The sequence below is a fragment of the Myodes glareolus genome, chromosome 17 (assembly GCF_982192425.1).
Source record: "Myodes glareolus chromosome 17, mMyoGla1.1, whole genome shotgun sequence".
NCBI classification, from domain to species: Eukaryota; Metazoa; Chordata; class Mammalia; order Rodentia; family Cricetidae; genus Myodes; species Myodes glareolus.
In genome coordinates, this window is record NC_142042.1 from 15,521,770 (window position 1) to 15,544,752 (window position 22,983).

Genomic DNA, 22,983 nt, shown 5'->3' on the forward strand with positions numbered 1-22,983 from the left:
CTTATAAATTGTTAAGCAATATTCTACCCCAGAGCCTGCGCTATTTCTCCCTCACTATGACAGCCCCTTCTTTCTTCTCACTCACCCTGGTCTTCCCAACAGTTGCTTCTCCCGCAATCCACAGCTCCATGTCGAAGGCAAATTAAAAGCTGCCTACTACTCCAAACCATGCAATCAGCAAGAAGGGGAGAGTCATTTGGCTGTCTTAACTTTGCAGATTATGTAATTAGTGTAGCAAAGAGGGGTTGAGGCAGGGGAGTGTGAACTTGAGTCTTGGACTCAGCTTCCCTGTGTATATTCAGCCTTTGAACACCCGTTGTTCTCACGTTTCTTGGCAACTTGACAAACACTGGGTTCTAACCTCAGTTGAAAGTTTATGGTCCCTGAAAGGGCTCAGACTAAATGAGGCAGCAAACCTAAATTACAGTCTCCCCTAGCCCAATACACACATACACACACACGCACACATACACGTGTGCACACACACCACACACACTTACTCATACACACATGCACAGACGCCTCTAATTGAAGCGCATGCACCAGTCCCAGGCATGGCAGTGAAAGGGTTTATACACAGCTAGGATTCCCTGACAACACATTCAATCATGTTACTATCAAAAGTTTGTTTTGTTCCCATGGGAATTTACAATTGTGCAGACTTACAAAGACCATTCACGAGGCTGTTCCAATGACATCATTTGAAGAGATACAGACATCTCTCAAAATAAGCAAAGCAGCACAAAACCCAGAAACCAACTTCGGCTTAAAACCATGATTATCTCATTTTATTGTTGGTAACCTCTCTTCAAAAAGTATTATTAATGTTTGTTAGAAACCATTCTGGGCACGCTAAATGTCACATGCCTGTTATAGCAGCTGTTTGGCAGGCAGAGGCAAGAAGATCACAAGTTCAAGGCCAGTCTCAGTAACCTAATTAGATGCTCTCTCAAAATAAAATTGAAAAGGAGGGCTGGGGATACAGCTCACAGTGGTACAGCACTTGCCTCACAACCCTCAGTACTGAAAAGGGAGCTATTTTGTTCATACGCCAGTCTCTCTGGGACAATGTGATGTCACTAAGAGTTAACATGACAGCAAAACCCCGGGAATTAAGGTCAGCCATGTGGGTAGGTTCCAGCTTCCCTTCCTTCTAGACGCTGAGTTGGGGTATGCTTTTAAATTCCCTGATTCTCCCTTCCTTGTGTATAAAGTAAAATGAGTACTTATTCCATAGGGCAGCCAGTGGGGGATGGGGGTGGGGGTTGAATCAGCTATGGGGCTTAAATCAAAGTAGAATGCATGTTGCACAGCTGGATTACAAGCTTGCCTACAAGCTTCCCTCTGGGCTGTAGCAATATATCCACACAGCCAGGGTTTGACGGGTACTTTTGTGTGCTCCTCCTTAAAAGCATCCCTTTCCTTTTCATTCTTAAAGAACTTACAGGTTGGGGGTGGAGAGATGACTCGGTGGATAAAAATGCTTGCCACACAAGTCTGGTGACCTGAGTACAGATCCTCAGACTCCACATAAAACACTGAAGGCAGTGGTTTGCCCCCGTAACCCCAGGACTCCTACAGTCGGATGGGAAACAGGGGCGGATAATCTTCCAGAAGCTCATGAGGAAAAGCTGCAGCACAGAAGCAGAAACGAGAGGCCAATACTCCAACAAAGTGGAGAGCGTACGAAGGCTCTGGAAAATGGTTCTCTGACCTCCATAAGCATACAGAAGTGCACATGTGTCTGTATGTGTTTGTGTGTGTATGTATATATATATATATTTATATATACATGAAGTTATAGATTAGTAGATGTATCATTTATACAAAGATATATAGATATAAGTGTGTTTATCTTGGGGGCAATATGATAAGGAGAACCGATAGCTGATATTTATTGAATATTTTTATTGCATCAAACACTGCTTTATACGATTCAATCTAACAATGACAACCTTAGTGCTGTGGTACTAGTGTTCTGATAGCCTGGAGAAGGACATTATACATATGGGGAAAAGAAACCATGAAGGAGCCTCCAAAGTATAATATGTAAGTCAGACTTGGAATGATGAGGAATAGCCAGCCTTAGATATTTAACGGTCCGAGGGCGAGATTGCCTATTCCAGGAACTGAGAAGAGTCACATCCTTAGCCTGTTCAGAACACACAGTCGCTCAAACAAGCTGCTGGTCTCAGAGGCAACTCTGAAAAGGTCCCGTGAAGGTAAATGACGGAGGCTGTGTTGAAGACCCTGGATCCTTGCTCACCAAAGAACGTGTGAATTGCTTCATAGCCCTAGTTATTTGACCACGACAGTGACGGGGCAGGTTAAACTAGAAAGGAGAGTAACTGGAGACCGAGTGTCCAATTTTGAGAGTGGGAAGGGAGGTCAAGACCACGCACAGGTTCTCTTCTTTCCCTGCTAGTGAGTTTGGCAAATACTGATCTTTCTGCGAGGGGAGATAAAAGATCCAGCCTGCACGTGTGACTATCACTGTTTTCCAGAAGTTCAGACACCTGACAGCCTAAACTACAGAGCAAAAGGAACATCATGTATAAAACCCAATGAGCTAGGGAAAAGTTGTTTAATAGAATTTAGTGACCATAGGGTAAACATTAGCTGAGCATAGACCACAGGAAAACTCATCCTGGAATCCACACACGTCTCTGGGACTTATTTCACGCTGTATCTCATCATACAAGTACAGTGTCAATCACTAGCAGAGCATCATCTCCTCTATGGAGATTAAATCCCTCCCCTCTTCATTTTTGCCGTGGGTGGAAAGATGGCAGGTATTGTTTACATGTCCAGCGTTTCTCACTCTCTCAAGAACAAGATGTTTATTCTCCTGCTTGTTTCCCCACCCCTTACATGGGATGTGAGACACAGACCATAACACATAAGCCAATCTGTACTTAACTGTTCATGTTCAAGACCAAGGACAAAACCATGCTGGCCAAGCTCCGGTTAAGGGAATCAGTGTGAAAGGCTCTTTAGGAGGTGGGCTCCAGGCAGTACTTGCACATCCAGAGACAGGCTCTACAGAGGAGGGCTTTCGCTCCTTCCCCGGCCATATCACGTGTGTAAGACACCACAAAACAGAGCAGAATCTCTGTTCCAATAGGATTCCCTCCCTCTGCTTCTGATGAGGCTGTCTGCTGGGGTTATTGGCATTTGAACGAGTAGGTCTCTAAAGAGAGAAACGCCTGGCAGTGCACATGAATTTCATATCTTATGAAGTAGATATGCTTCTGCAGGAGTCCGTTCAGTTTTGCACTTTTCAGTCTAAAACTGAGTGCTTCCTGTCCCGTCACTGTTTGCCTTTTAGTTATTCGTGTCCACCCTGCACAGTCTCAGCTCTTTCGTGCTCATGTTAAACACTAGGTGTTCTGCCTAATGACTCCAACCTGGTTTCTCTCTGGGAAAAGCTATGGATTGCTGGTTCCTAAAGTTACAAGGGCTCTGAGATGACACAGGAAAATTATCATTCTTGACCAAGTTCAAAATTAAATATGTAAAGGACAAATTTCTTTGTTTTATTGCAGGTTGGAGGACTCTGCTGCTAGACCTCGGGGGTCTTTCTTATTCCTTTATTTTTCGAAAGAATGTTTTCAGCTCTCTTTGTTAGCTCTGAGCCTATATTATAGCTTTGATGCCAGAAAGAGGTAGAAGAAAACCGTCTTGACACAGTACTACGAAAATACGAAGCAGCAAAAAATAAACCTATTCTTATGTTAACATCCATATTTAAAAATGACACATCTGTGTTCAACGGCTTGCCTTTGAGGCTAACCCCAGCCAGCTGGGACATAGGACAAACAGTGTAACATACTGCCATAGAAAACATGGGCTTCACTGTGGCCGTAATGACCACAAAAGGACAATTTGTCATGAATGTAAGTTGGAAGCAAGCAATCAGTCAACACAAAGAGGATATGGGACAAACTGTGTTCCATGAAAGGTAGCATTACTTCATATGTGCATGTATGTGTGCATGCATGTATCCATGCATATGAATGTATGTGGAGTGTAGAGAACAATGAGTGTTAGTCCATCTTCATTTCTAAGATTTATTCTATGTGTGTTTTATGCCATGTATTTTAATGACATGAATTAAATTAATGAATTAATCCCATTCATTTCCCCATCCCTTTGCATTTATCCTCCACCCCTGGACACACCCAAAAAAAATAAAATTTAAGGGAAAACAAACCAAAAATAAAATTTAAAAATAGAAACACTTAAAAATCTCGTTTTTGAAGCTGCAATGTGACACAGTGAGTCACAGTGTTCATATATCTTTGCTTGCAAGTGTTCATTGCAAAGATTCTAACCCATTGTACACCACTAGAGTACAGAGAAACCACCATCCCATGCCATGCAGTCAAACACACCAAACTAATTGGGCACTATAATGATCTCTTCATGATGAGGAGGCATGACCACCTTCATTTTTTGAGACAGGGTCTCTCATTCTCACGGAATTTGCTGATTATGCCCAGGGAGTCCCAGGAATCCATCTGTCTTCCTGCCCAGTAGTGATAGAATTTCAAACATATGTCAATGCCATACCCAGCTCGTTACATGGGTTGTGCGGGTCAAACTCAAATTCTCATGTTTTCATGGCAAACACTTTACCAACTGAGCGATCTCCCCTGTCTGTTATTACACTTGTGTAACTATGTGTGTGGGTGGGGGGGGGGGAGAATGGGGTTACGATCAAAGGGTAACTTGGAAGTTAGTGCTCTCCTTCTACCATGTGAGTCCAAGGGATTGAATTCAGACTTGACCTGCTTTGCCTGCTGAGATATCTCACTGACCTCATAGACTAGTTTGTTGAACTTACCAGATTCTTAGTAAAAAGAAAAAAAATGCTATCTTAACAAGAGATGTTTACTAAATAATTTGATTATTTTAAGGCTTGCTTTGTCTTCTTTGTATTAGTGTTTTGTCTGTATGTGTGTGCCTGATACCCAAGAAAGAAGAGGGCATCGGATGCCCCAGAACTGGAGTTACAGGTGGTTGTCTGTTGCTATGTGGGTGCTGGGAATTGAACCCATAAAGAGCAGCAAGGGCTCTTAACCACTGAGCTATCTCCATTTTTAAAAGAACAATATCACCAGACAGTGGTGGCACAAGCCTTTAATCCCAGCTTTTGTGGAGCAGAGGCAGGCAGAGCTCTGTGAATATGAATGAGTTCAAGGTCAGCCTGGTCTACAAAGTGAGTTCCAGGACAGCCATGGCAGTTACAGAGAGAAACCGTCTTGAGAAACAACAAAAGCAATATCAGAGAAAGTGATGTTAAATTTCAACAGAAGAGATCTGAATCAAGCATAAAGCAGAGCTTTGTAACCAAATTTGTGGGAACTTTAAAGACAAGGATGAAGAGAAACACTAACCACGGGGAGGTGGGACTTAAAAATACTTCAAATCCTGACATGTGACACAAGCTGCGATTGCTCATGAGAAACCCCAGAATGAAAATCGTTCCTTGAAAGCATTAGGCTTCTGCAGTTTGATCCCACTACATGTTTCCCCTCTGACAAAGCTCTTCCCAATGTCACCTCCCCCAGAAAGAAGCCTTCCCTTCACTGACCCTAGCTGAGGTTCCTCCTGCCCTTTCTCTATCGCTCTGTACTGTGTACACACAGTAGCTAAGTTCTTTGGCTCATGATACAAAATTGGGTTTATCCTCTGTATTGGCCTCCCTATGGGAAATACAACTTCTGAGAGCAGGCCAGCTTGCATTATTGATCTTGGAGAAGCAAAAGTGTCTGGAGCATAGCGGGCACATTCCTCACTGTAGGGCTGAAGGACACGGGGACTAAGTGTGCAGAACATCTTCTTGGAACATATTTTGCACAGCCCGAGAAGTCACACAAGGTTCATTCTTCAGCACCCTTGCCCTTCTGTCGCAATTTCTTTTGCCCCTCTGATTTCTGCTGTTTTCCTAAAGATTACCAAATCTTCCCAGTTCTGAAGTTTTGTGTAAGCTCTGGCCTCCCGTATTTAGCTGTCTACTGAAGACTTCATAACAGCTCAGCCATACCTCAAACTTTCATCATATTCCCAAACCCTGGTGTCACAGATTCACCCTATCTGTGGCTCATCACTGTGGATCAGAAGTTCAGCCCTGAGTATCACCTCGGCTCCCCACTCCTCATTTTACTGCTGACTAGGAGGTCAATCTTTTCAGATGGCCAGCCCACTACTTTGCACTTGGATCTTTCTCTTTGTAGCTTCTGCTCCTGCAGTTCATGGTCTCAATATATTTCTCCTGACCAATGTAATAAAGACTGCTAAGAGACTTCCCTCTTCCAGGCTTTCAAACCCAGCTTCCACTTAAACTGCAAATAATGCTCCTAAAACAATGTGTTTGTCTGTTCAAAGAAACAGTGGCAAACTCAACCGTACAGTTTCTCCTTCTACATCCATCCCATAGTCTTCTCTTTTCCCAAATATCCATCATCTTCTCCCACACCAGATACCACAAACACATACCTTTCATTCTTATCTACTCCATAGACCTGCTCTGTCCTCAAGGTCTTTTTTTTTTTTTTACAATGTTTAGAACATTTACTGAAGTACAAAAGTTGGAATCAGCTGAGTGGAAAGATATTTCCAAAACTCATTGATAACAATGTATTGTAAGTAACACATACAACATCAAAGAAAGGTCTCAGCATCCACAAAGTAAAACTATGTACGGAGACTTGCACTGGACCACACGTCATGATTGAGCAATTTTGCCTCCTTATAATCTCATGTTCGAAAAGCATCATATGAAAGTCAGGATGCCATGTAACTGGCCTTTCTTCCCTCTGCTGCTTGTGCTGCAGCCATGGAGACACAGTCAAGACGACTTTCTATAGCTTCTGATAATGTTCAAAGGAGTGTGAGTAATTTCTCATGGCTTAAACAAAAATGCAAATCATAGGTTGAGCACCATTATCTACACTAGAATTATTCAGTTCTATGTGGTAGAATTCTACCTACACAAGTTTTGGATTCCACACAATTAGGCATAACAGAACTTAATATACTAAGCTAAAGTTAGTATGTTTTCAAAAGTGCCCCTCCGCCTCTTTTTCTATTTCCACTTGATATGAGGTAGCTTGTTTCTTGCCTCAAGGTCTTGATTGACCCAAGTTATTCTACCAGGATGGTCCTCCATTCTGTCAACTTCTTTCTCCACCTCTCTTAAGTCTCCCATTCAGACTTGCGGGCCAGCAGTTTTGAAATGCTTGGAGAATTTCATACAATATATTTTAATATTTCTTTCCCAAAATCTTCCCATGTCCTTCCCACAACTCACCCAACTTCATATTCTCTCTCTCAAAAGAAAAAATGCTAGTCCAATTTTCTTGGCCACCCATCCCTAAATGTAAGGCCTGCCATGGAGTGTAGTGGAGATAGTGTCACTCTGGTGGGGGGACCGGGGGGAGGGGAGGACAGATTCTCCAGCTCCTAGAAGCTATCAGGTACAAACATGTTTCCTGAGTAGGGGTAGGACTTTGTACCAACTCTCCCTTCTCTGTGGTAGAATGTCTTCTAGCTTGTGCAGAACTTGTGTGTTACACTCTGAGTTCACACATATATCAACCCTGTCATATCTGGAAAATGCTGTTTCCTTGGGGTCATCCACCAGCTGTGGTTCTTACAATATTCCCATACCCTCTTCTGCATATATCTCTGACATCCTTGGCGGGGGGGGGGGGGGCAGGGAGTGTTGGCAAAGTCATCTCATTTAGGACTGAGCGCTCCAAAGTCTCACTCTGTACATTGTCCAGTTGTGGGTCTCTGTTAGTTCCCATCCACTGAAAGAAGCAGCTTCTCTGATGGAGGCAGAGTAATGCCAACATCTATGGGCATAGCAATATGCCATTAGGAGTTGCTTTGCCACTATATTCCTTTAGCAGGATAATGGTGCTAGCAGCCATTCATAAACTGCAGTTTACAGAATCCCCAAGGAGCCCAGAGAGAAAATTAGAGACTCATGAATTTAGGTGAGGAAAAAAAAAGTACATGTTGATTTTCGCGACCTTCTGACAGAAATATATTTCAACATTTTATTATGAGCGTCGGTAACAAACTACAAAGATATTAAACATGTGTATGACTTTGTAACATCTGGAACCACAGACATAATCTTTCGACACTAAACTACAGCCTTGCATTATCATTTATAGTCATCACTTCAAAAGTACAATTATTGCAGCTCCGGACCTGTGGGGTGTTTGTTCCCTGCTCTGGTGTCCCAAAGGTCCCACTGGTCCCATTGCCATGATAAACGCCAGCAGAGCCTTGGCTGCGCGTCTCGTGGGCACCGCAGCCTCTTGGAGTCTGGCAGCCTCCCGTCACCAGGACAGCTGGAGTGGCCTTAGTCTTGAGTTGTTTCAGGAAGGCAATTAAGGGTGCAGTTGTGGGTAACTCCTGTGTAGCAGCTACGGAAGGCAAACAAGCAAAGTTCCTCAAGAACAATCAAGGTGCTAGAACTATGCCTTCTGTTGTGACCTTTACAAATGGAGAAAAACTTTTTGGTGCACCAGCAAGGCAACAGGCTGTCAATCCAAGCACCACCTTCTGTGCTACTAAGCGTAAGACTGAATGTTGTTATGACTACCCCCAAGTATACAGAAAGATGCTAAGACTCTTCCCTTTAAAACTGTCCGTGCTTCTTAATGGTGATGCCTGGGCTGGGGCTCATGGGAAACTCTTGTCCTAGTCAGATTGAAGCCTTGGTATTGATGAAGATGAAGCAGGCTGTGGAAAAGTACTTGGGTCACACAGAAAAAAAAATGCTGTGATCCTGCTTAATTCAATGAGTCAGAGAAACGGCCACTAAGAATGCTGGCTAGCTGGGCTAAATGTACTTCGAGTAGTCGGTGAACCTTAGCCCTGGCCTATAGTCTGAACAAATCTGAAGAAAAAAGTGTATGAGTTAGGTGGTTGAACCTTTGCTATTTCTATCCTGAAAATTCAGGAAGGAGGGCTTGATGTGAAATCCAATGGGGATGCTTTCTTAGGCGGTGAAGACTTTGACCAGGCATTGTGATGCCACATTATCAAGGAGATCAAGAGGAAGATGGGTTGATTTACCACAGACAACGCAGCACTTCAAAGGGGTTCAGGAAGCTGCTAAGAAGGCTAAGCGTAAACTCATCTGTGCAGACTGATAACTCACCATTTCTTACAGTGGATGCTTTTGGACCCAAACATTTAAATATGAAGCTAACCCGAGCTCAGTTTGAAGGCTTGCTTTCCAAGCAACCTCTTGGTTGACCTGTATTTTTGATGATTGTTCTTTTCATCCATTGTTCTTTTCATCCATTCTGGATTTTTTAAAAGATAAAATAAAATCCTAAAAGCAAAAAAAAAATTATAATTCTTAGAATTTATTTAAAATACAGAAGTATACTTATCACTATATAACTTTAACTGGTATGTTTCCATTATGATCTTTTATTATTTTATTCACTTAAATGATTCTAAGAGGTCAATGGACAATAAAGTTGAAGGTGTCTGTCTAGCTTTATTTTTACCTCAAGGTGGTTTCCCAGATCACCTTACATGCCCACCACACAGAATACATATCTCCTTCTACCCTGAACCATCAAACCAGTTGAAACTTTTCCAGAGGCCCTCACCACTCTGCTTTTCGTCTCTACATATTCTTTAGTCATTTACGGGGCCTTAGGACCATCCTCTCTATTTTTAAGTCCCCTGTAGTGCCAGTTCCATGGTAGGTGATGAACCTGAGTTGTGCTGGACACATCCCTTTTTCAAGAAACATTTGAAGCTGTTGGCATTCAAATTGAGAAAACTGATGTGTTGCTGGTATAGTCTGGTCAGCCAAGCGACCTTGTAAACTTGTACAATGTTGCTGGTGTAGATCTGGTCATTGAAGTGACCTTGTGAACTTGTACAAACTGAACTGTTCTGTTCTCATCTGATTTCTGTCTCAAACCAACACGAGAAAACATGGACACGGACAGAAAACAGGACTCAAAGTCTCTTTAGTGCAATGAATCATACACATTTGTTTATGTATATATTCGTATATGCATGTTGTATTATAATACACACAATATACGGGATTTTTTATAGTTCCTTCACACAAATAGTGTTCAAAATCCAGATCATTTAAACTACTAATAAAACATTTGGAATATTTACCATTAAACAACTATCTATGCTTCAGGGTCCAAAAATATCTGTGGAACAATGACTTTTATTGCTATTTGCTGTTGCGTAGCATAAGGTCTTTTGTGTGGGAATATAGACTAGTTCCTCCCAATGAAGGCATTTAATGTTCAGTGATACCCAAGTCCATCACCTTAACGGTGCAGTGTCAAGAAATAATGTACCATAACAGTCATGGGACACTCATCTCTGAGTAATTAACCGAGACTGATAGAAATATTAGATAAACACCTTTTTGGCAAGTTGTAAATAATCCTTTTTTTAAAAAATACAGTAAAAGAACCCAACTTAATCAAAATTCAATTATAAATATATATATATAAACAAGTAATTGAAATTTGGTATTTGAATTTATCCCTAACAGCCTAAGATATAATAAATCCCCCCCAAACATCTGCTAGGAATATCCCTCTGCATGCTAAGGTTTTAAAATTTATAGTTTTCAGCAATTTGTGCAAACTCCCGGCTCTTTTAGTTGTGGTGACCCTGTACTGCAGTTAATTATTTTAATGACAGATAAGGGAACTACTGTATTAATAATAAACATCCATGTACATAATGTTGTAAGTCTCAATGTTTAAACTGCCAATATTTTCTAGTAATTCCCTCTAAGAACACTGAGGAAGACAGGACAGCTTTAATACCAAATATATAAGCAAAGGAAGCAGGTCTCATGGATGTAAAGCAGTTTGCTCAGGTTTCCAAAGCCAAGGAATAACACAATCAAAGCACAGAGTCATGTCAGCCATATGCAATGTGTTCCTGTTTCACCCAGGGAAGCACCAGAGATCAAATCTCTGTTTTATCAATTACTGTGACTATGGGAATGACAGCCCAGATGTGCAGGACACTCTTTAATCATTTGCTCATTAATTTACCATATCTTATATTTGTCAAAATAAAAGTCAGATGTCTGGGCCTCTTAAGTGCTAGAGGAAGCAAATTTCACATTTGGAGATATTGCTCTGACTTATATTCCAAGAAGCAAACAAGCGATAGCTCACAGAACAAGACTCAGTAGCCCAGCTCATGACACAAGCAGTCTTGTCACTTGGGACGCACAACACATTCTAAGGCATAGGACTTACAGCATAAGACACCTTGTAGACCCAAAGTCTCATTGGGAGAATAGTGATGGGTGATCCTGGATGTATGGCTTGAATCTAAAGATACCCCCAAAAGCTCATGTGTGGAAGTCTTGATGTCCAATGCAGGGGGGTTGTGAGGTGAAGCATTTGGGAAATGGTTAGCTTGTGAGGCCAGCCTCACGAATGGATTAACTGAGTAATAGAAACAGTATTTAGTGTGGGGTTGGGAGACAGTAGACACTTTAGGGAGTGAGGCACTGGGAGTAAGTCACTGGAGACTGAACAGTAAGGTTGCCATTGAAGGACATGTTTTGTCTACAGCCCCTTCCTCTCTCCCTGTCCCTGCTTCCTGGCTGCCATGAGGTAAAAAATAGTTTTTTCTATCACATACTCCCTGCCGTGATGGCTTGCCTCACCATGGACCCAGAGAAAAAGCCAGAAGACATGGACTGAAACTAGGAGGCAAAAATCACCATCCTCTATAGCATAAAGATAAAAGCCCAGAGACAGACATTGGGGTTCAACCTAAAGATCAAAAAAGCAAAACATCGAACCACTAGAGAGACCTTTTACCTCTAACAAATCTTCAGACAAAAAGATCAAAATTCCTATCTCCATGAATCCTCAGACTCCACACCACACCGAACTCCTGTCTCTTCCCTTTATATTCCTCTCTCCGTCCATTCTTACCACTCCTGTCTCCACCTCCCTAGTGCTGGGAGTAAGGCATGGGATCACCTTGGTGTGAGTTCTGGTTTCTCAGACAGATTCAATCTTGTGTAGACCAGACTGGCCTCGAACTCAAGAGACCCATCTGCCTCGGTCTCCCGAGTCCTGGGATTAAAGGTGTGTGCCATCCCTCACTGGCCCTTCGATCTTCAGGAAAGCTTTATTTATTAGAACAAATAATATACCACTATAATCCTTGAAGTTGAGCCTCTCAGCATTCTGCCAGTGACAGAAAGCTATACTGTGGGCTGCAGTAGGCTGGAGGTCCCAACACAGAAACAGGCGGTGCTAACAGGGTTGCCGCTGCAGCTGGATACTGCCCAGCCTCATGGTCAGTATATATAGCAACGGGGCTTTGCTTCTTTCACTGACCTACCCGAGAAGTCTCATCTGGAAAAGGATTCCACCAAAAGTTTTCTTAAGACTTCCAGGAAAGTGGATCTGAGCATCTCAGGCAGTGCACTCTGGGAGATATTTTAGGAGCTCCTGTCACCCCTTCACTTCAGGCCTGTAGACACGTTCTCCAGATGCCAGGCACTCACATCTTAGCTTGTCTCTCTGGATACTGCCCTCAGTGAAGGGACGCCATCTCTTTCGATGCCATGCTCCCTTCCAAGGGCACTGTGCATGAAGGATTTGTAGATAACAAGGTGGCAAAGGTCTACTGCCCTTGACCAGGGCTGCTTCGGCTCCAGAGCTCCTGAGGACCTGGAGTGTCTCCCTTGTGACTAATAACAGAGCTCCTCTGCCCCATCTGTATTCTTCTCTCCCTTCCAGTTGTTGATCCAGGAATAGTCCCCAGCAAACCTTCTGCATGCTAAACTCAGAATTTTCTTCCCAGGGATTCGGATCTGTAACAGCTGTACTTAGAGTCAGCAATCTTTCCTTGATACACTCTCTAACAACAGCGGGCTTTATCACATGAGATTTGAGAACAGTTTTGAAGAGCAAAATTCACATAGCTGCCTTGGTGTTCAGCCCACAATTTAAGAATTTAAACTTCGCAGTTGTCTTTGAAAAGTTCGGCGTAAAGGTCACTAGGCCACATCAATAGCTGAACTCTTTAAGCAACTGTTTCCTTACTTTATGAACTTATTTTTTCCTGTTCTAAGAAAACATTGTCACCTTTTTACACCCCTCTCCTTTCATAAAGCCATCACCTATTCTTCCATGCAGGCTTTTCTCTTTCTACTGATAAGCCTTCACTATAAATTCTGTAAGAATTTTGCTCATTGACGATCATCAAGCCTTCTATGTTGATATAGAAAGAAGCCGGACCAGGAATGGAGATCTAGTTCTAGCTTTGTATCTGTGACTGTGTAATTTGTAATTTTGTTCACTTATTTACTTTAAAAAAAAAAAAAGACTATGTAGTACTTACAGTGTTTCAGAAATCGCACTTAGCGTTGAGTATAAAAGATGAACAAGACAAACATCCGCCCTTGTGCAGCTTAAAGCCTACTACAAAACCAACATTGCATCAGTGACAGGAAATTCTTTGAGCGGCAGGTTTTCTGAAGCAGCCGTCAGGGTGCTCTGAACATGTGTAACAGATAACCTTAACATTGTCTGGGATGCCTGTGGTGCTTCGATGATCTGGCAATTAAGTGCAGCTTAGGGGACGGAGACATAGCTCCCACACCCAGTTCCCAGCCCCACACAAACTGACCTCTGCAGCAAGGCATGTGATCTCAGCACTTGGAGGTGGGGGGAAGACAAATCTGAACTACACGGAGTTCAAGACAGCCTAGGCAATGGGGGACTCTATCTCAAAAGTAAGTGAAATGACAGAATTGGCAAGGTGGGAGAGGAAGAAAAGATTCAGAGACAGAAAAACTTCATACTTTAAAAGTCTACAAAAGGAGGATGCTACCTCACCACGTTTGCGGGGCTGGGTAAAGGCTACACGGCAAGAGCAATGGCGGATGAGAGGGAGGGAAGCCACTCACACGGTGTCATGTGAATCAGAGTGATGGTTTCAAGCATCACACTTAGTGCAACGAGAAAACACATTTAGGGTTTCAGGCAGGTGAAAGCATGGTCTGGCTCCTCCCACTCCAAAATGACGACATTATCACCCATCTGTTTACTGTAACACCCACGAAAAAAAATAAGATAATGACCATGAGTGTGCTTAGAAAATATGACATGCACAACCCCATTTCAGGAGGTCGATTAACTTTGGTTCACTACCCAAATAAAACTGATTATAGAATTCATTGCCTGACCAAATAAAATAAAACTTCTTAAACAGTGCCGTCATGTGGCAGGTGGATGCCTTCTCGAAATCCTACCACTGTCCCTGTGCTTTTTCCTTTTACTCAAGTCCAGAGGCAACTGCTGCATGATTGCAATCACTGTCCTGTATATTCCCAGCAAGTCTTTGGGAGACACAAGTGCCGCTGCCCACCGCAGTGTAGATCACAGCAGTGGGCAATCTCCTTTTCAGCCACCACACAATACTGAAGAGTATCACAGTAGGCACTTCCATGATACCCTGACAAAAGGTTTTCTAGGGCACAGGGGAAAAGACTTCTACAGAAGTAGGTTTAGATTTGAGCAAAGCAAAAAGAAATATGGAAATGAAGACGTGTGTTTTGAGGATGGGTGTGCAGCCAGGTTTCACAGAATAGAACCCCTCAATGCAAATGTCCTTTAAATTAACTTTTAGCCAGTGATCTAGCATCCAGGGGATAGTCTTATTTTTCTTTTAGTTCTATATTGTAGGCTAAGAGCCATTTTAAAATTTAAATCTTGTTTTAAATCCTAATTCTTTTATGTGTGTTGGCTTTATAACAATGGATAGAGAAAATGCAAAGATAAAAGTTACAATGGTTCATGTCCTACTTAGCAACAATGCTTCTCTCAATCACTTCAGTACATACACATGAAATATGCACTACCCATTGCACATATCTGTAGACATTATTGGTGTTAAACACACAACTTGAAAATATTCTGGAAATGGATTTAGGGTTGGTTTTCTTTTCTTTGAAACTTTGGTATAAAATCCACTTTAAAAGATTGGGGGACTTACCTTCACACAGAACACTTACTGAAACATGCATTTTTAGTGCCGGGGCCGAGCAGACAGCTTCGATTAAGAAAGCTAGGGGATATTTCATTTGATTGCTCTAAAAGATGAAAAGGGAAGAACGACAGAGGATGAAACAATTTCAGGTACTTTCAATGCATTTATCAAATAAGAATGAACTGCTTTTGACTGCACATATAATGGCTCGGGAGGCGTTCACTCAACCAAAAGGCAAGGACTTCTTTTCCACTGTGACAAATCTAACTTAATGAAATTATATTTTTTTCAAAAAAAAAAACTAAACATACGAGACATAAGAAAAGGGAGAGGGCGGAAAGGAAAGCAATGGCTAGTGTATTTCAGGAGAAGACAATAGGCACAATTTTGAACTGATTAATGTTAGAATTTCTGCCTGACCTTGAATTTGACAAAACTCAATATAAAGGCCAATCTTATAAAAGGACTTCAATTATAAGAGGTTATCTAAAGCACGCGTAAGCTGGTTCTCAAGATGAAATACTAACTGAGGTTTGTATTTATTTCTCAAACAACCATGTTAACCTTGCTATTTACACGGCCAATGACATCTTCCAAGACTGGGGACTCCCTGCGCTATAAATCCCCACCAGATAAGCAGCTCATTCCTTGTTTGTCAAAGTGTGGTAGGAAGTTGTACCAAGAAAATAATACATAAATGAATCAAACACAGTACTGTATATTACAAAAATAAAATCTATAGAGCACGTGCCATATACTCTGTGTGAATCCTTCATCCATTCTGTACAAATGGGTGTCCCAATGGCCAATACTCAACACCTGTGAGAGTGGGCTTGAGAGATTATCACAAGTAATCACCCGCACGTGTTTTCTACTTTGTAAACCTCTTTCTTTAGTGTTCTCTCCATTGACCTTGTCCTAAGAAACAGGCTGGGCATGTGAAACCAGCATGGTTAACCTTATGCAAGATTGTGTGGCAAATTCGAGAGGCAAAGTCAAAACCCACACAGAGGCAATTTGTTTTCTGGGGAAACTGAAATACTTCTCTGAATATTATTGTTTGTCCCTACAGACATGAGTTAGAGGACATTACTACAACAACAACATTCATAAACTCTTAGTTGGTTTAGTAAATTGTTGTAGGATAGTTTTCTCTTTTGGGTTTTTGAGGGGGCTCACCACCCAGCTCCCAAATAAATCACACACAGGGGCTTATTCTTAGTTATGAATTCCCAGTCTTAGCTCGACATGTTTCTGGTCAGCTTTCCTTAACCTGTGTTATCCCGACTACCTTTTGCCTCTGAGCTTTTTTATCTATGTCCGTATTTCTTACTTTCATTCCTTTTCCGTGGCTTGCCATACAGCTGGGTGGCCGGCTCCTCCTCCCCTTGTTCACCAGTTGCTCCTTGTTCTCCCTTAGTCTCAGGTCTCCTTTTTATCCTCTCTGCCTAGCAGCCCCGCCTATCCTTGCTCCTGTCTCGCTATTGGCTGTTCATCTCTTTATTAGGCCCATCAGGTGTTTTACACAGGCGCAGTAACACAGCTTCACAGAGTTAAACAAATGCAGCGTAAACAAAAGTTACACACCTGAAAATAATATTCCCCCAGAGTAAGTAAGCAGAAAACCACTATTTCCATCCTCCAAAAGAACTTCCACAGGTTTAGGATTTTCATCAAGCAATATTTCCGTTTTTTGTATAGGAAACTTTTCTTATCCAACACACCGTAGTGATTTGAAAATGAACTGGTCCCCTTGGACTCATGCATTTAAACACCTGGTTCCCAACTTGGGGTTCTGTTTTGGAAGACTGTAGAACCTTATGAGTAGGGGAAATGTTGATGGAAAGAGGAGATTCTTCTGGTGGACCTTGCTGGTTTAGAACCCAGCCCCACTTCTGTCCACTCTCTGCTACTTAACCACCTACTTCCCTCACTAACCTAACTGCAAATATGTAACCTTGCACCTCATCTCAGCATCAACCCTTCTCTGCCATGAAGGCCTGTGTCCCTTCTTAAATCCTAAGCCCAAACAACTCTTCCTCCCTCGAGTTGTTTAGTGATGGATATTCAGCGACACCAACGAGAAAAGCCATTAATAGAAGTAAGCATCGAGGCCAGTGTTAAGTCATTAACTGAAGAAGTCAGTGAAAGCCTAGCATTGTTAAAATATAATAGATGCCTTAAGTTGTTTGTTTTAAATATGGAAAGAAATTACTGTGATTAACCTAAATGTATGTCATCTCTCAACCTCAGCTATACCTTATCATATACATTTTCCAACATTGATACGTTAAATTTGAAGCTAAAACTCAGTAATAATGAAATTGCCTTCTGGGAATTTTTCTAGAGCCAGGTTTCTTGCTAATCTCAAAACGGCTCCCTCAATCAAGATATCTCTTTCCTTGCTCTCATATCTGTCCTTCCTCCATCTCAACTATCCCACTCTCTCAAGCTCTCCCCAACCCTCCCCTTCTCCCTTCCTCCTCTTCTTACCCTTCTCCCCTTCCTTCTACCCCCCTTCCCCCATGTGACACCAGCTAAGACCCTAAGCAATAGAGAGGGTGCCTGAACTGGCCTTGCCCTGTAGTCAGACTGATGATTATCTTAAATATCACCACAGAACCTTCGTTCAACAACAGATGGAAGTGGAGACAGAGACCCACATTGAAGCACTGGACTGAGCTCCCAAGGTCCAGTTGAAGAGCAGAAGGAGGGAGAGTATGAGTAAGAAGTCAAGACCATGAGGGGTTCACCCACCAAGACAATGTGCCTGAGCTAATGGAAGCTCACCAACTCCAACTGGACTGGGAATAAAGGAGCGTGGAACCAAACTAGTCCCTCTGAAGATGGTTGACAGTTGGGGCAGACTGAGGGGTCAATGACAATAGCACTGGGATTTGTCTCTACTGCTTTTTGGAATCCTATTCTCTTTGTATGTATACCTTGCTCAACCTGGATATAAAAGGGAGGGCCTTGGACTTTCCACAGGGCAGGGTGCCTTGCCCTCTCTTAAGATTGGAGAGGAGGATGTGTGGAGGGAATAGAAGGAAGTGGGAGGAGGGGAGAAGTGGGAAATTGGATTGGTATTTTTTTAAAGTAATAAACTAAAATAAATTGCCTCAACTTGGGGTGGGAAGATAGCTCGGTGGGTATCTTGTTCTCTGATCTGTACTATGCATTGGCAGCGTGTGCACAAGCACAGATGCCCTACACTGTACTTCTCTCTTGGTCTGGGAAGGATAGCACAGAGCATGGGCTTTGGAATTAGACTTGCCACTAAATTTTTTTACTCTACCTTTTATAGCCCTTGAACTCAGGCTTTATTAAAAACAAGTGTGTAAATATTTAATGTTTGAGTTCAAATGCCCAAAATTCACAGAAAGCCAGACACAGTAGCACACACCTGCAATCCTAATGGTCCTATAGGGGGAGAGGAGGCAGAGACTGGAAGAGTCTAAGAGCTTGAAAGCCAGTTAGCTTAGTGTCTTAGGGTTACTATTGCTGTGATGGAACACCACGGCCAAAGCAACTTGGGGGGAAAGGGGTCTGTTAGACCTACATTTCCTCATCACTGTTCGTCAATGAAGGAAATTGGGACCCTATAAGCAGGAGCTGATGCACTGGCCACACTAGAGTGCTGTTTCCTGCATTATTCCTCATGGTTTATGCAACCTGTTTTCTTATAGGCACCAGGGCCACTAACCCAGGGGTAACCACACCCTGAAAAGACTGGCCCTCCCTCGCTAATTAAAAAAAATATCCTACAAGCTTGTCTTCTGGAGGGATTTTCTCAATCGAGGGTGCCTCCGCTCAGGTGACTGTAGCTTGTGTCAAGTTGACATAAAATTGGACAGCACAATTGACCCCTTGTCAACTTGACACATAAACACATCAGGATTAAGCCACAACCTTTCCTTTCCTGTTCGTTCCCAAGATTACACACTAATACTGACATCACAATATAAAACATTGTGCAAACTTTAAAACCCTCATATTCTCACAGATTCAAACACTAACAATTTGGTCTTTAAAAATTCAAAGTCTCTGAACTGGGGGCTCCTATAAAATAAAAAATTGTTGGGACCATTTTGGAGTCCTGGCCTCCAGCTGCTCTTCCCTACTAGAGATCTTTACTTTCCTTCTGATCTGAGTTACTCAAAGCTGTGTCAAAGTTGTTTACCAGCTCTGCTTCACAGGCACGTGTTGCCTTGCCTTGAGGATCAGAGGAAGAGGTTTTCACCTGTTGGCCCACCTGACTGTTGTGTCTATAAGCCTCCATGGAGCTATTGAATAAAGGGGCTTCTTACCAGTGACTAGAGGTCCGTGTGTCTTTGTGTATTTCAATCTCCAGCCCCTTGCCCGAAGCTCGTGAACTGTATGGTAGCGCATAGAACACAGACAGGCATTGTGGGCTGCAAAAAATAAGTTAAATGCTTTCTTATTTCAAGAGGAAAGAACCAGGGCATGGTCACAATCAAAGCAAAACAAAATTCCAATAGTATAAGTAACTCACTGTCCAGTTACCTGGGATTTTCTCACAGTCTTAGTGTTCTGGGCTCTTCCAAAGAACTTGGGTCACTTCTCTGGCTCTGCCCTCTACTGTACACACATCTTACAGTCTAGGCTCTGGGTGGCTCCACTCTACAGCTGTTGTTGTTCTTGATCATGAATCTGACTTCTCCAAAATACTGGGGTCTTCTATTGCAACTGGGCTATACTTTCACCAGTAACCCCTCCTGGGCTCTATTCAGGGGCTCCACACCTCCGACACAGTACCAAGCCTCAGCTGCTCTCCGTGACCCCTTCATACTTTCGAAACCAGCACCACCTGAGTGACTCTTACACCTCCAAGATGGGCTGCCAGCACAAGGTACAACCTTGGCCACCTCTGGAACACAGTTTCTGGTTGCTGCTTCTTCTCAGGAAAGACCTTCCCGATGATCTCACCTTAGTGATGCTGGTCTCAATCACTGCTGATTTCTCAGCCCTAACTAAACAGCATCAGTTGTCCTGGTAAAGCTAAGGTTTCACTTTAACGGTGTTGGTCTCTTGTCAATCACAGCTAACTCTCAGCCCCAGTTGGCCAGAATCACAGGCTCTTAATTCAAAATATCACATGGCCCTGATAGTCTTTTAGTTTTCTTTTGAAACTTCATAGGCCAGGACTCTCCGTTATCTGTTCTGTTCTCAACATGATCTTTCAAGTTCCTACAGAACAGCCCACTGAGCTCTCAATACTCAATGGCTTTTCTATCTCAACTTCCCAAAGTCTTCCGAAAAACACATGGTCAGGTCTGGCTCAGCAATACACCACTATCCTGGTATCATTCTCTGTCTTAGAGTAGCAACTGCTGCGATGGAACACCACGACCAAAGCCATTTGAAGAAGACAGGGCTTATTTGGCTCACACTTCCTCTTCATTCTTTATCATGGAAGGAAGTCAGGGCAGGAAGTCAAACAGGGCAGAAACCTGGAGGCAGCAGCTGATGCAGAGGACATGAAGGACTGTTGCTTACTGGATTGCTCTTGGTGGCTGCTCAGCCTGCTTTCTTATAAACCCAGACCCACTAGCCCAGAGATGGCACCACCGGCAATGGACTGAGCCCTCCCAGCAAATTAAGAAAACACCCTACAGGCTCGTTTGTTGAAAGTTCAATGTTCTGAAGGCATTGTCTTGTTTTGGGGGGTTTTTTCTTTGTGTGTGTGTGTGTGTGTGTGTGTGTGTGTGTGTGCTTGTGTGTTTTGAGACAGGGATTCTCTATAGTTCTGGAGCCTGTCCTGGAACTAGCTCCTGTAGACCAGGCTAGCCTTGAACTCACAGAGATCTACCCACCTCTGCCTCCCGAGTGCTGGGATTAAAGGCCTGTGCCACCACCACCCAGCTGGAGGCATTGTCTTAACTGAGGCTCCCTTGTACCCAAATAGCATTCAGCTTGTGTCATGTTGACATAAAACTAGCCAGCACACCTGGAATACACTGATGCAACAAATATTAAAGCAACAAACAAACCTTGTCTGAAACAAGATGGACGGCAAGTACTGACATAGCACTTGTTCTGTCTTAGTTACTTTTCTACTGCTGTGACGAAACACCATGGCTAAGGTAAGTTATAGAAGCAAGAGTTTACTGAAAGCTTACAGTTTCAGAGGGTGAGTTCACTACAAAAGCCTGGTGTGGTGGCGCACATCTATAATCCCAGCACTCCAAGGATGTAGACAAGAAGTTCAAAGTCATCCTCAGCTATAGAGGAAATCCAGGGTTAGCCTAGGCTAGAGACCACTCTCAGAACAAAAAAAAAGTGTTTACACAATAATGCCACATAAATAAATTGCTAAAGTACAAATACCATATAATGTTATGTACATATAACATATGCAATAAACTGAACACACACAAATGCTGTTTGGTATCAAAGTATTTCCCCTGAGAACTATATTAACAAGAGCAAAACATTATAGCAGACAGACCTTCCTGATTACAACGAATATTATCTATGAACTCTTACATGGATGTCCTAGCTTGCCTTTTGTTGTTATGATAAAATGTTGACCAAAATCAAATTGGCAAGGAAAGGGTTTCTAAGCTTATAAAGTTTAGCCTATCACTGAGGGGAGCTAAGGCAAAGAATCCATTACAGAAGCTTAAAGCAGAACCTAGCAGTGGGAGGCTGCTTACTGACTCATTCCTCTGATTTGACCTTCCTTGACCTTCCACCTTTTCTTTTCTTTTTTCTTTTTTTTTCTTTTTTGTTTCTTTTATTTGTTTTCTTTGTTTTTTGTTTTGTTTTGTTTTGTTTTGGAAATAAAGTTTCTCTGTGTAGCTTTGGAGCCTGTCCTAGAACTTGCTCTGGAGACCAAGCTGGCCTCAAACTCACAGAGATCCAGCCTCTGCCTCCCAAGTGCTGGATCTAAAGTGCTACTACCATGCCCAGCCCTGCTGCCTTTCTTAGGTAGCTCAGGTCCAACTGCCCGCCCAGGTATGGCGCTATCCACAAAAGGCTGGGCCCTCCTACATCAATTAGCAGTGAAGAACCTGTCTACCCCTCAACACACAGCAATCTGATGGAGACAATTACTCCCTTGAGGTTCCCTCTTCCCAGAGGTTATGTCATGTGTACAAAAGTCAAGCAGCACAATGATGTACTGAAAGTTGCAGGATGCCTGTCACTCTGTAGCACTCGTCTGAAATGCGCAACCTCTCTTCAATCGTGAGAAAACATTTTATAAACAGAAGTAGAGGGACATTCTACGAGTGAACTGAATGACCAGTTCACTTTGAGTGTGAAGGGCACAAGAACCTGCAAACATTTTTTTTTCTTATCAATGGTTACAGAATGGAGAGCATCAAAGAAATAACGGCTTTATAATGTGTCGTGGGATCCTAGATTAGGTCTTGGAAAAGAAACCGGAACTAAGCAGAAGCGGCGCTGACGCTTGGTGCAGGTTTACCGCTTAGCTAACGGCATTGTACCTGTGTTGATTTCCTGGTTTTGTTCATTGTACCGGGGTTATGTAAGAGTGACACATGAGCGGCAGTTGGGTAAAGGGCGCACAGGAACAGAAGGCGCTATTTTTACAGTTTCTGTTGGTCTAAAATTAGTTCAGAATTAGAATGAAATAACAGACAAAAACACCTGAAAGGACTCTACAAGTGAGCCAGTGTGAAGAAGACACGGAGCCCAGGAGGGAGAAGAAAGAACAGGAACGACAGTATAGTCACAAAGGAACAGGAAGCAGACAGCCAGGAGCTAACACATTAAAAATGAAAACGTTCCACCTTGTAACTTAAAGAAATCCAAACTCAAACAAGGATTCTGCCTGGTCTTCAAGCAGACACATCTGATCCTGTACACCAGTCCGCAGAGGAGAACGCAAGAAGCAAAAACACAAGGCCACTGTAAGGGGAGGGAAAACTGGTACAGGCCTCTTGG

At 42.7% G+C, this 22,983-nt stretch overlaps 1 long non-coding RNA gene across 1 annotated transcript; it reads right to left on the reverse strand.

The window, feature by feature from the left end:
- Positions 1 to 8,043: 8,043 nt before the first annotated feature.
- On the reverse strand, positions 8,044 to 16,504 carry LOC125412871 (uncharacterized). Its single transcript, XR_014997787.2, has 3 exons — positions 16,385 to 16,504; positions 15,058 to 15,154; positions 8,044 to 9,361 (listed from the first exon to the last, which is right to left on the reverse strand). It is a non-coding gene; the product is annotated as an uncharacterized LOC125412871 (long non-coding RNA).
- Between the last annotated feature and the right edge of the window lie 6,479 nt (positions 16,505 to 22,983).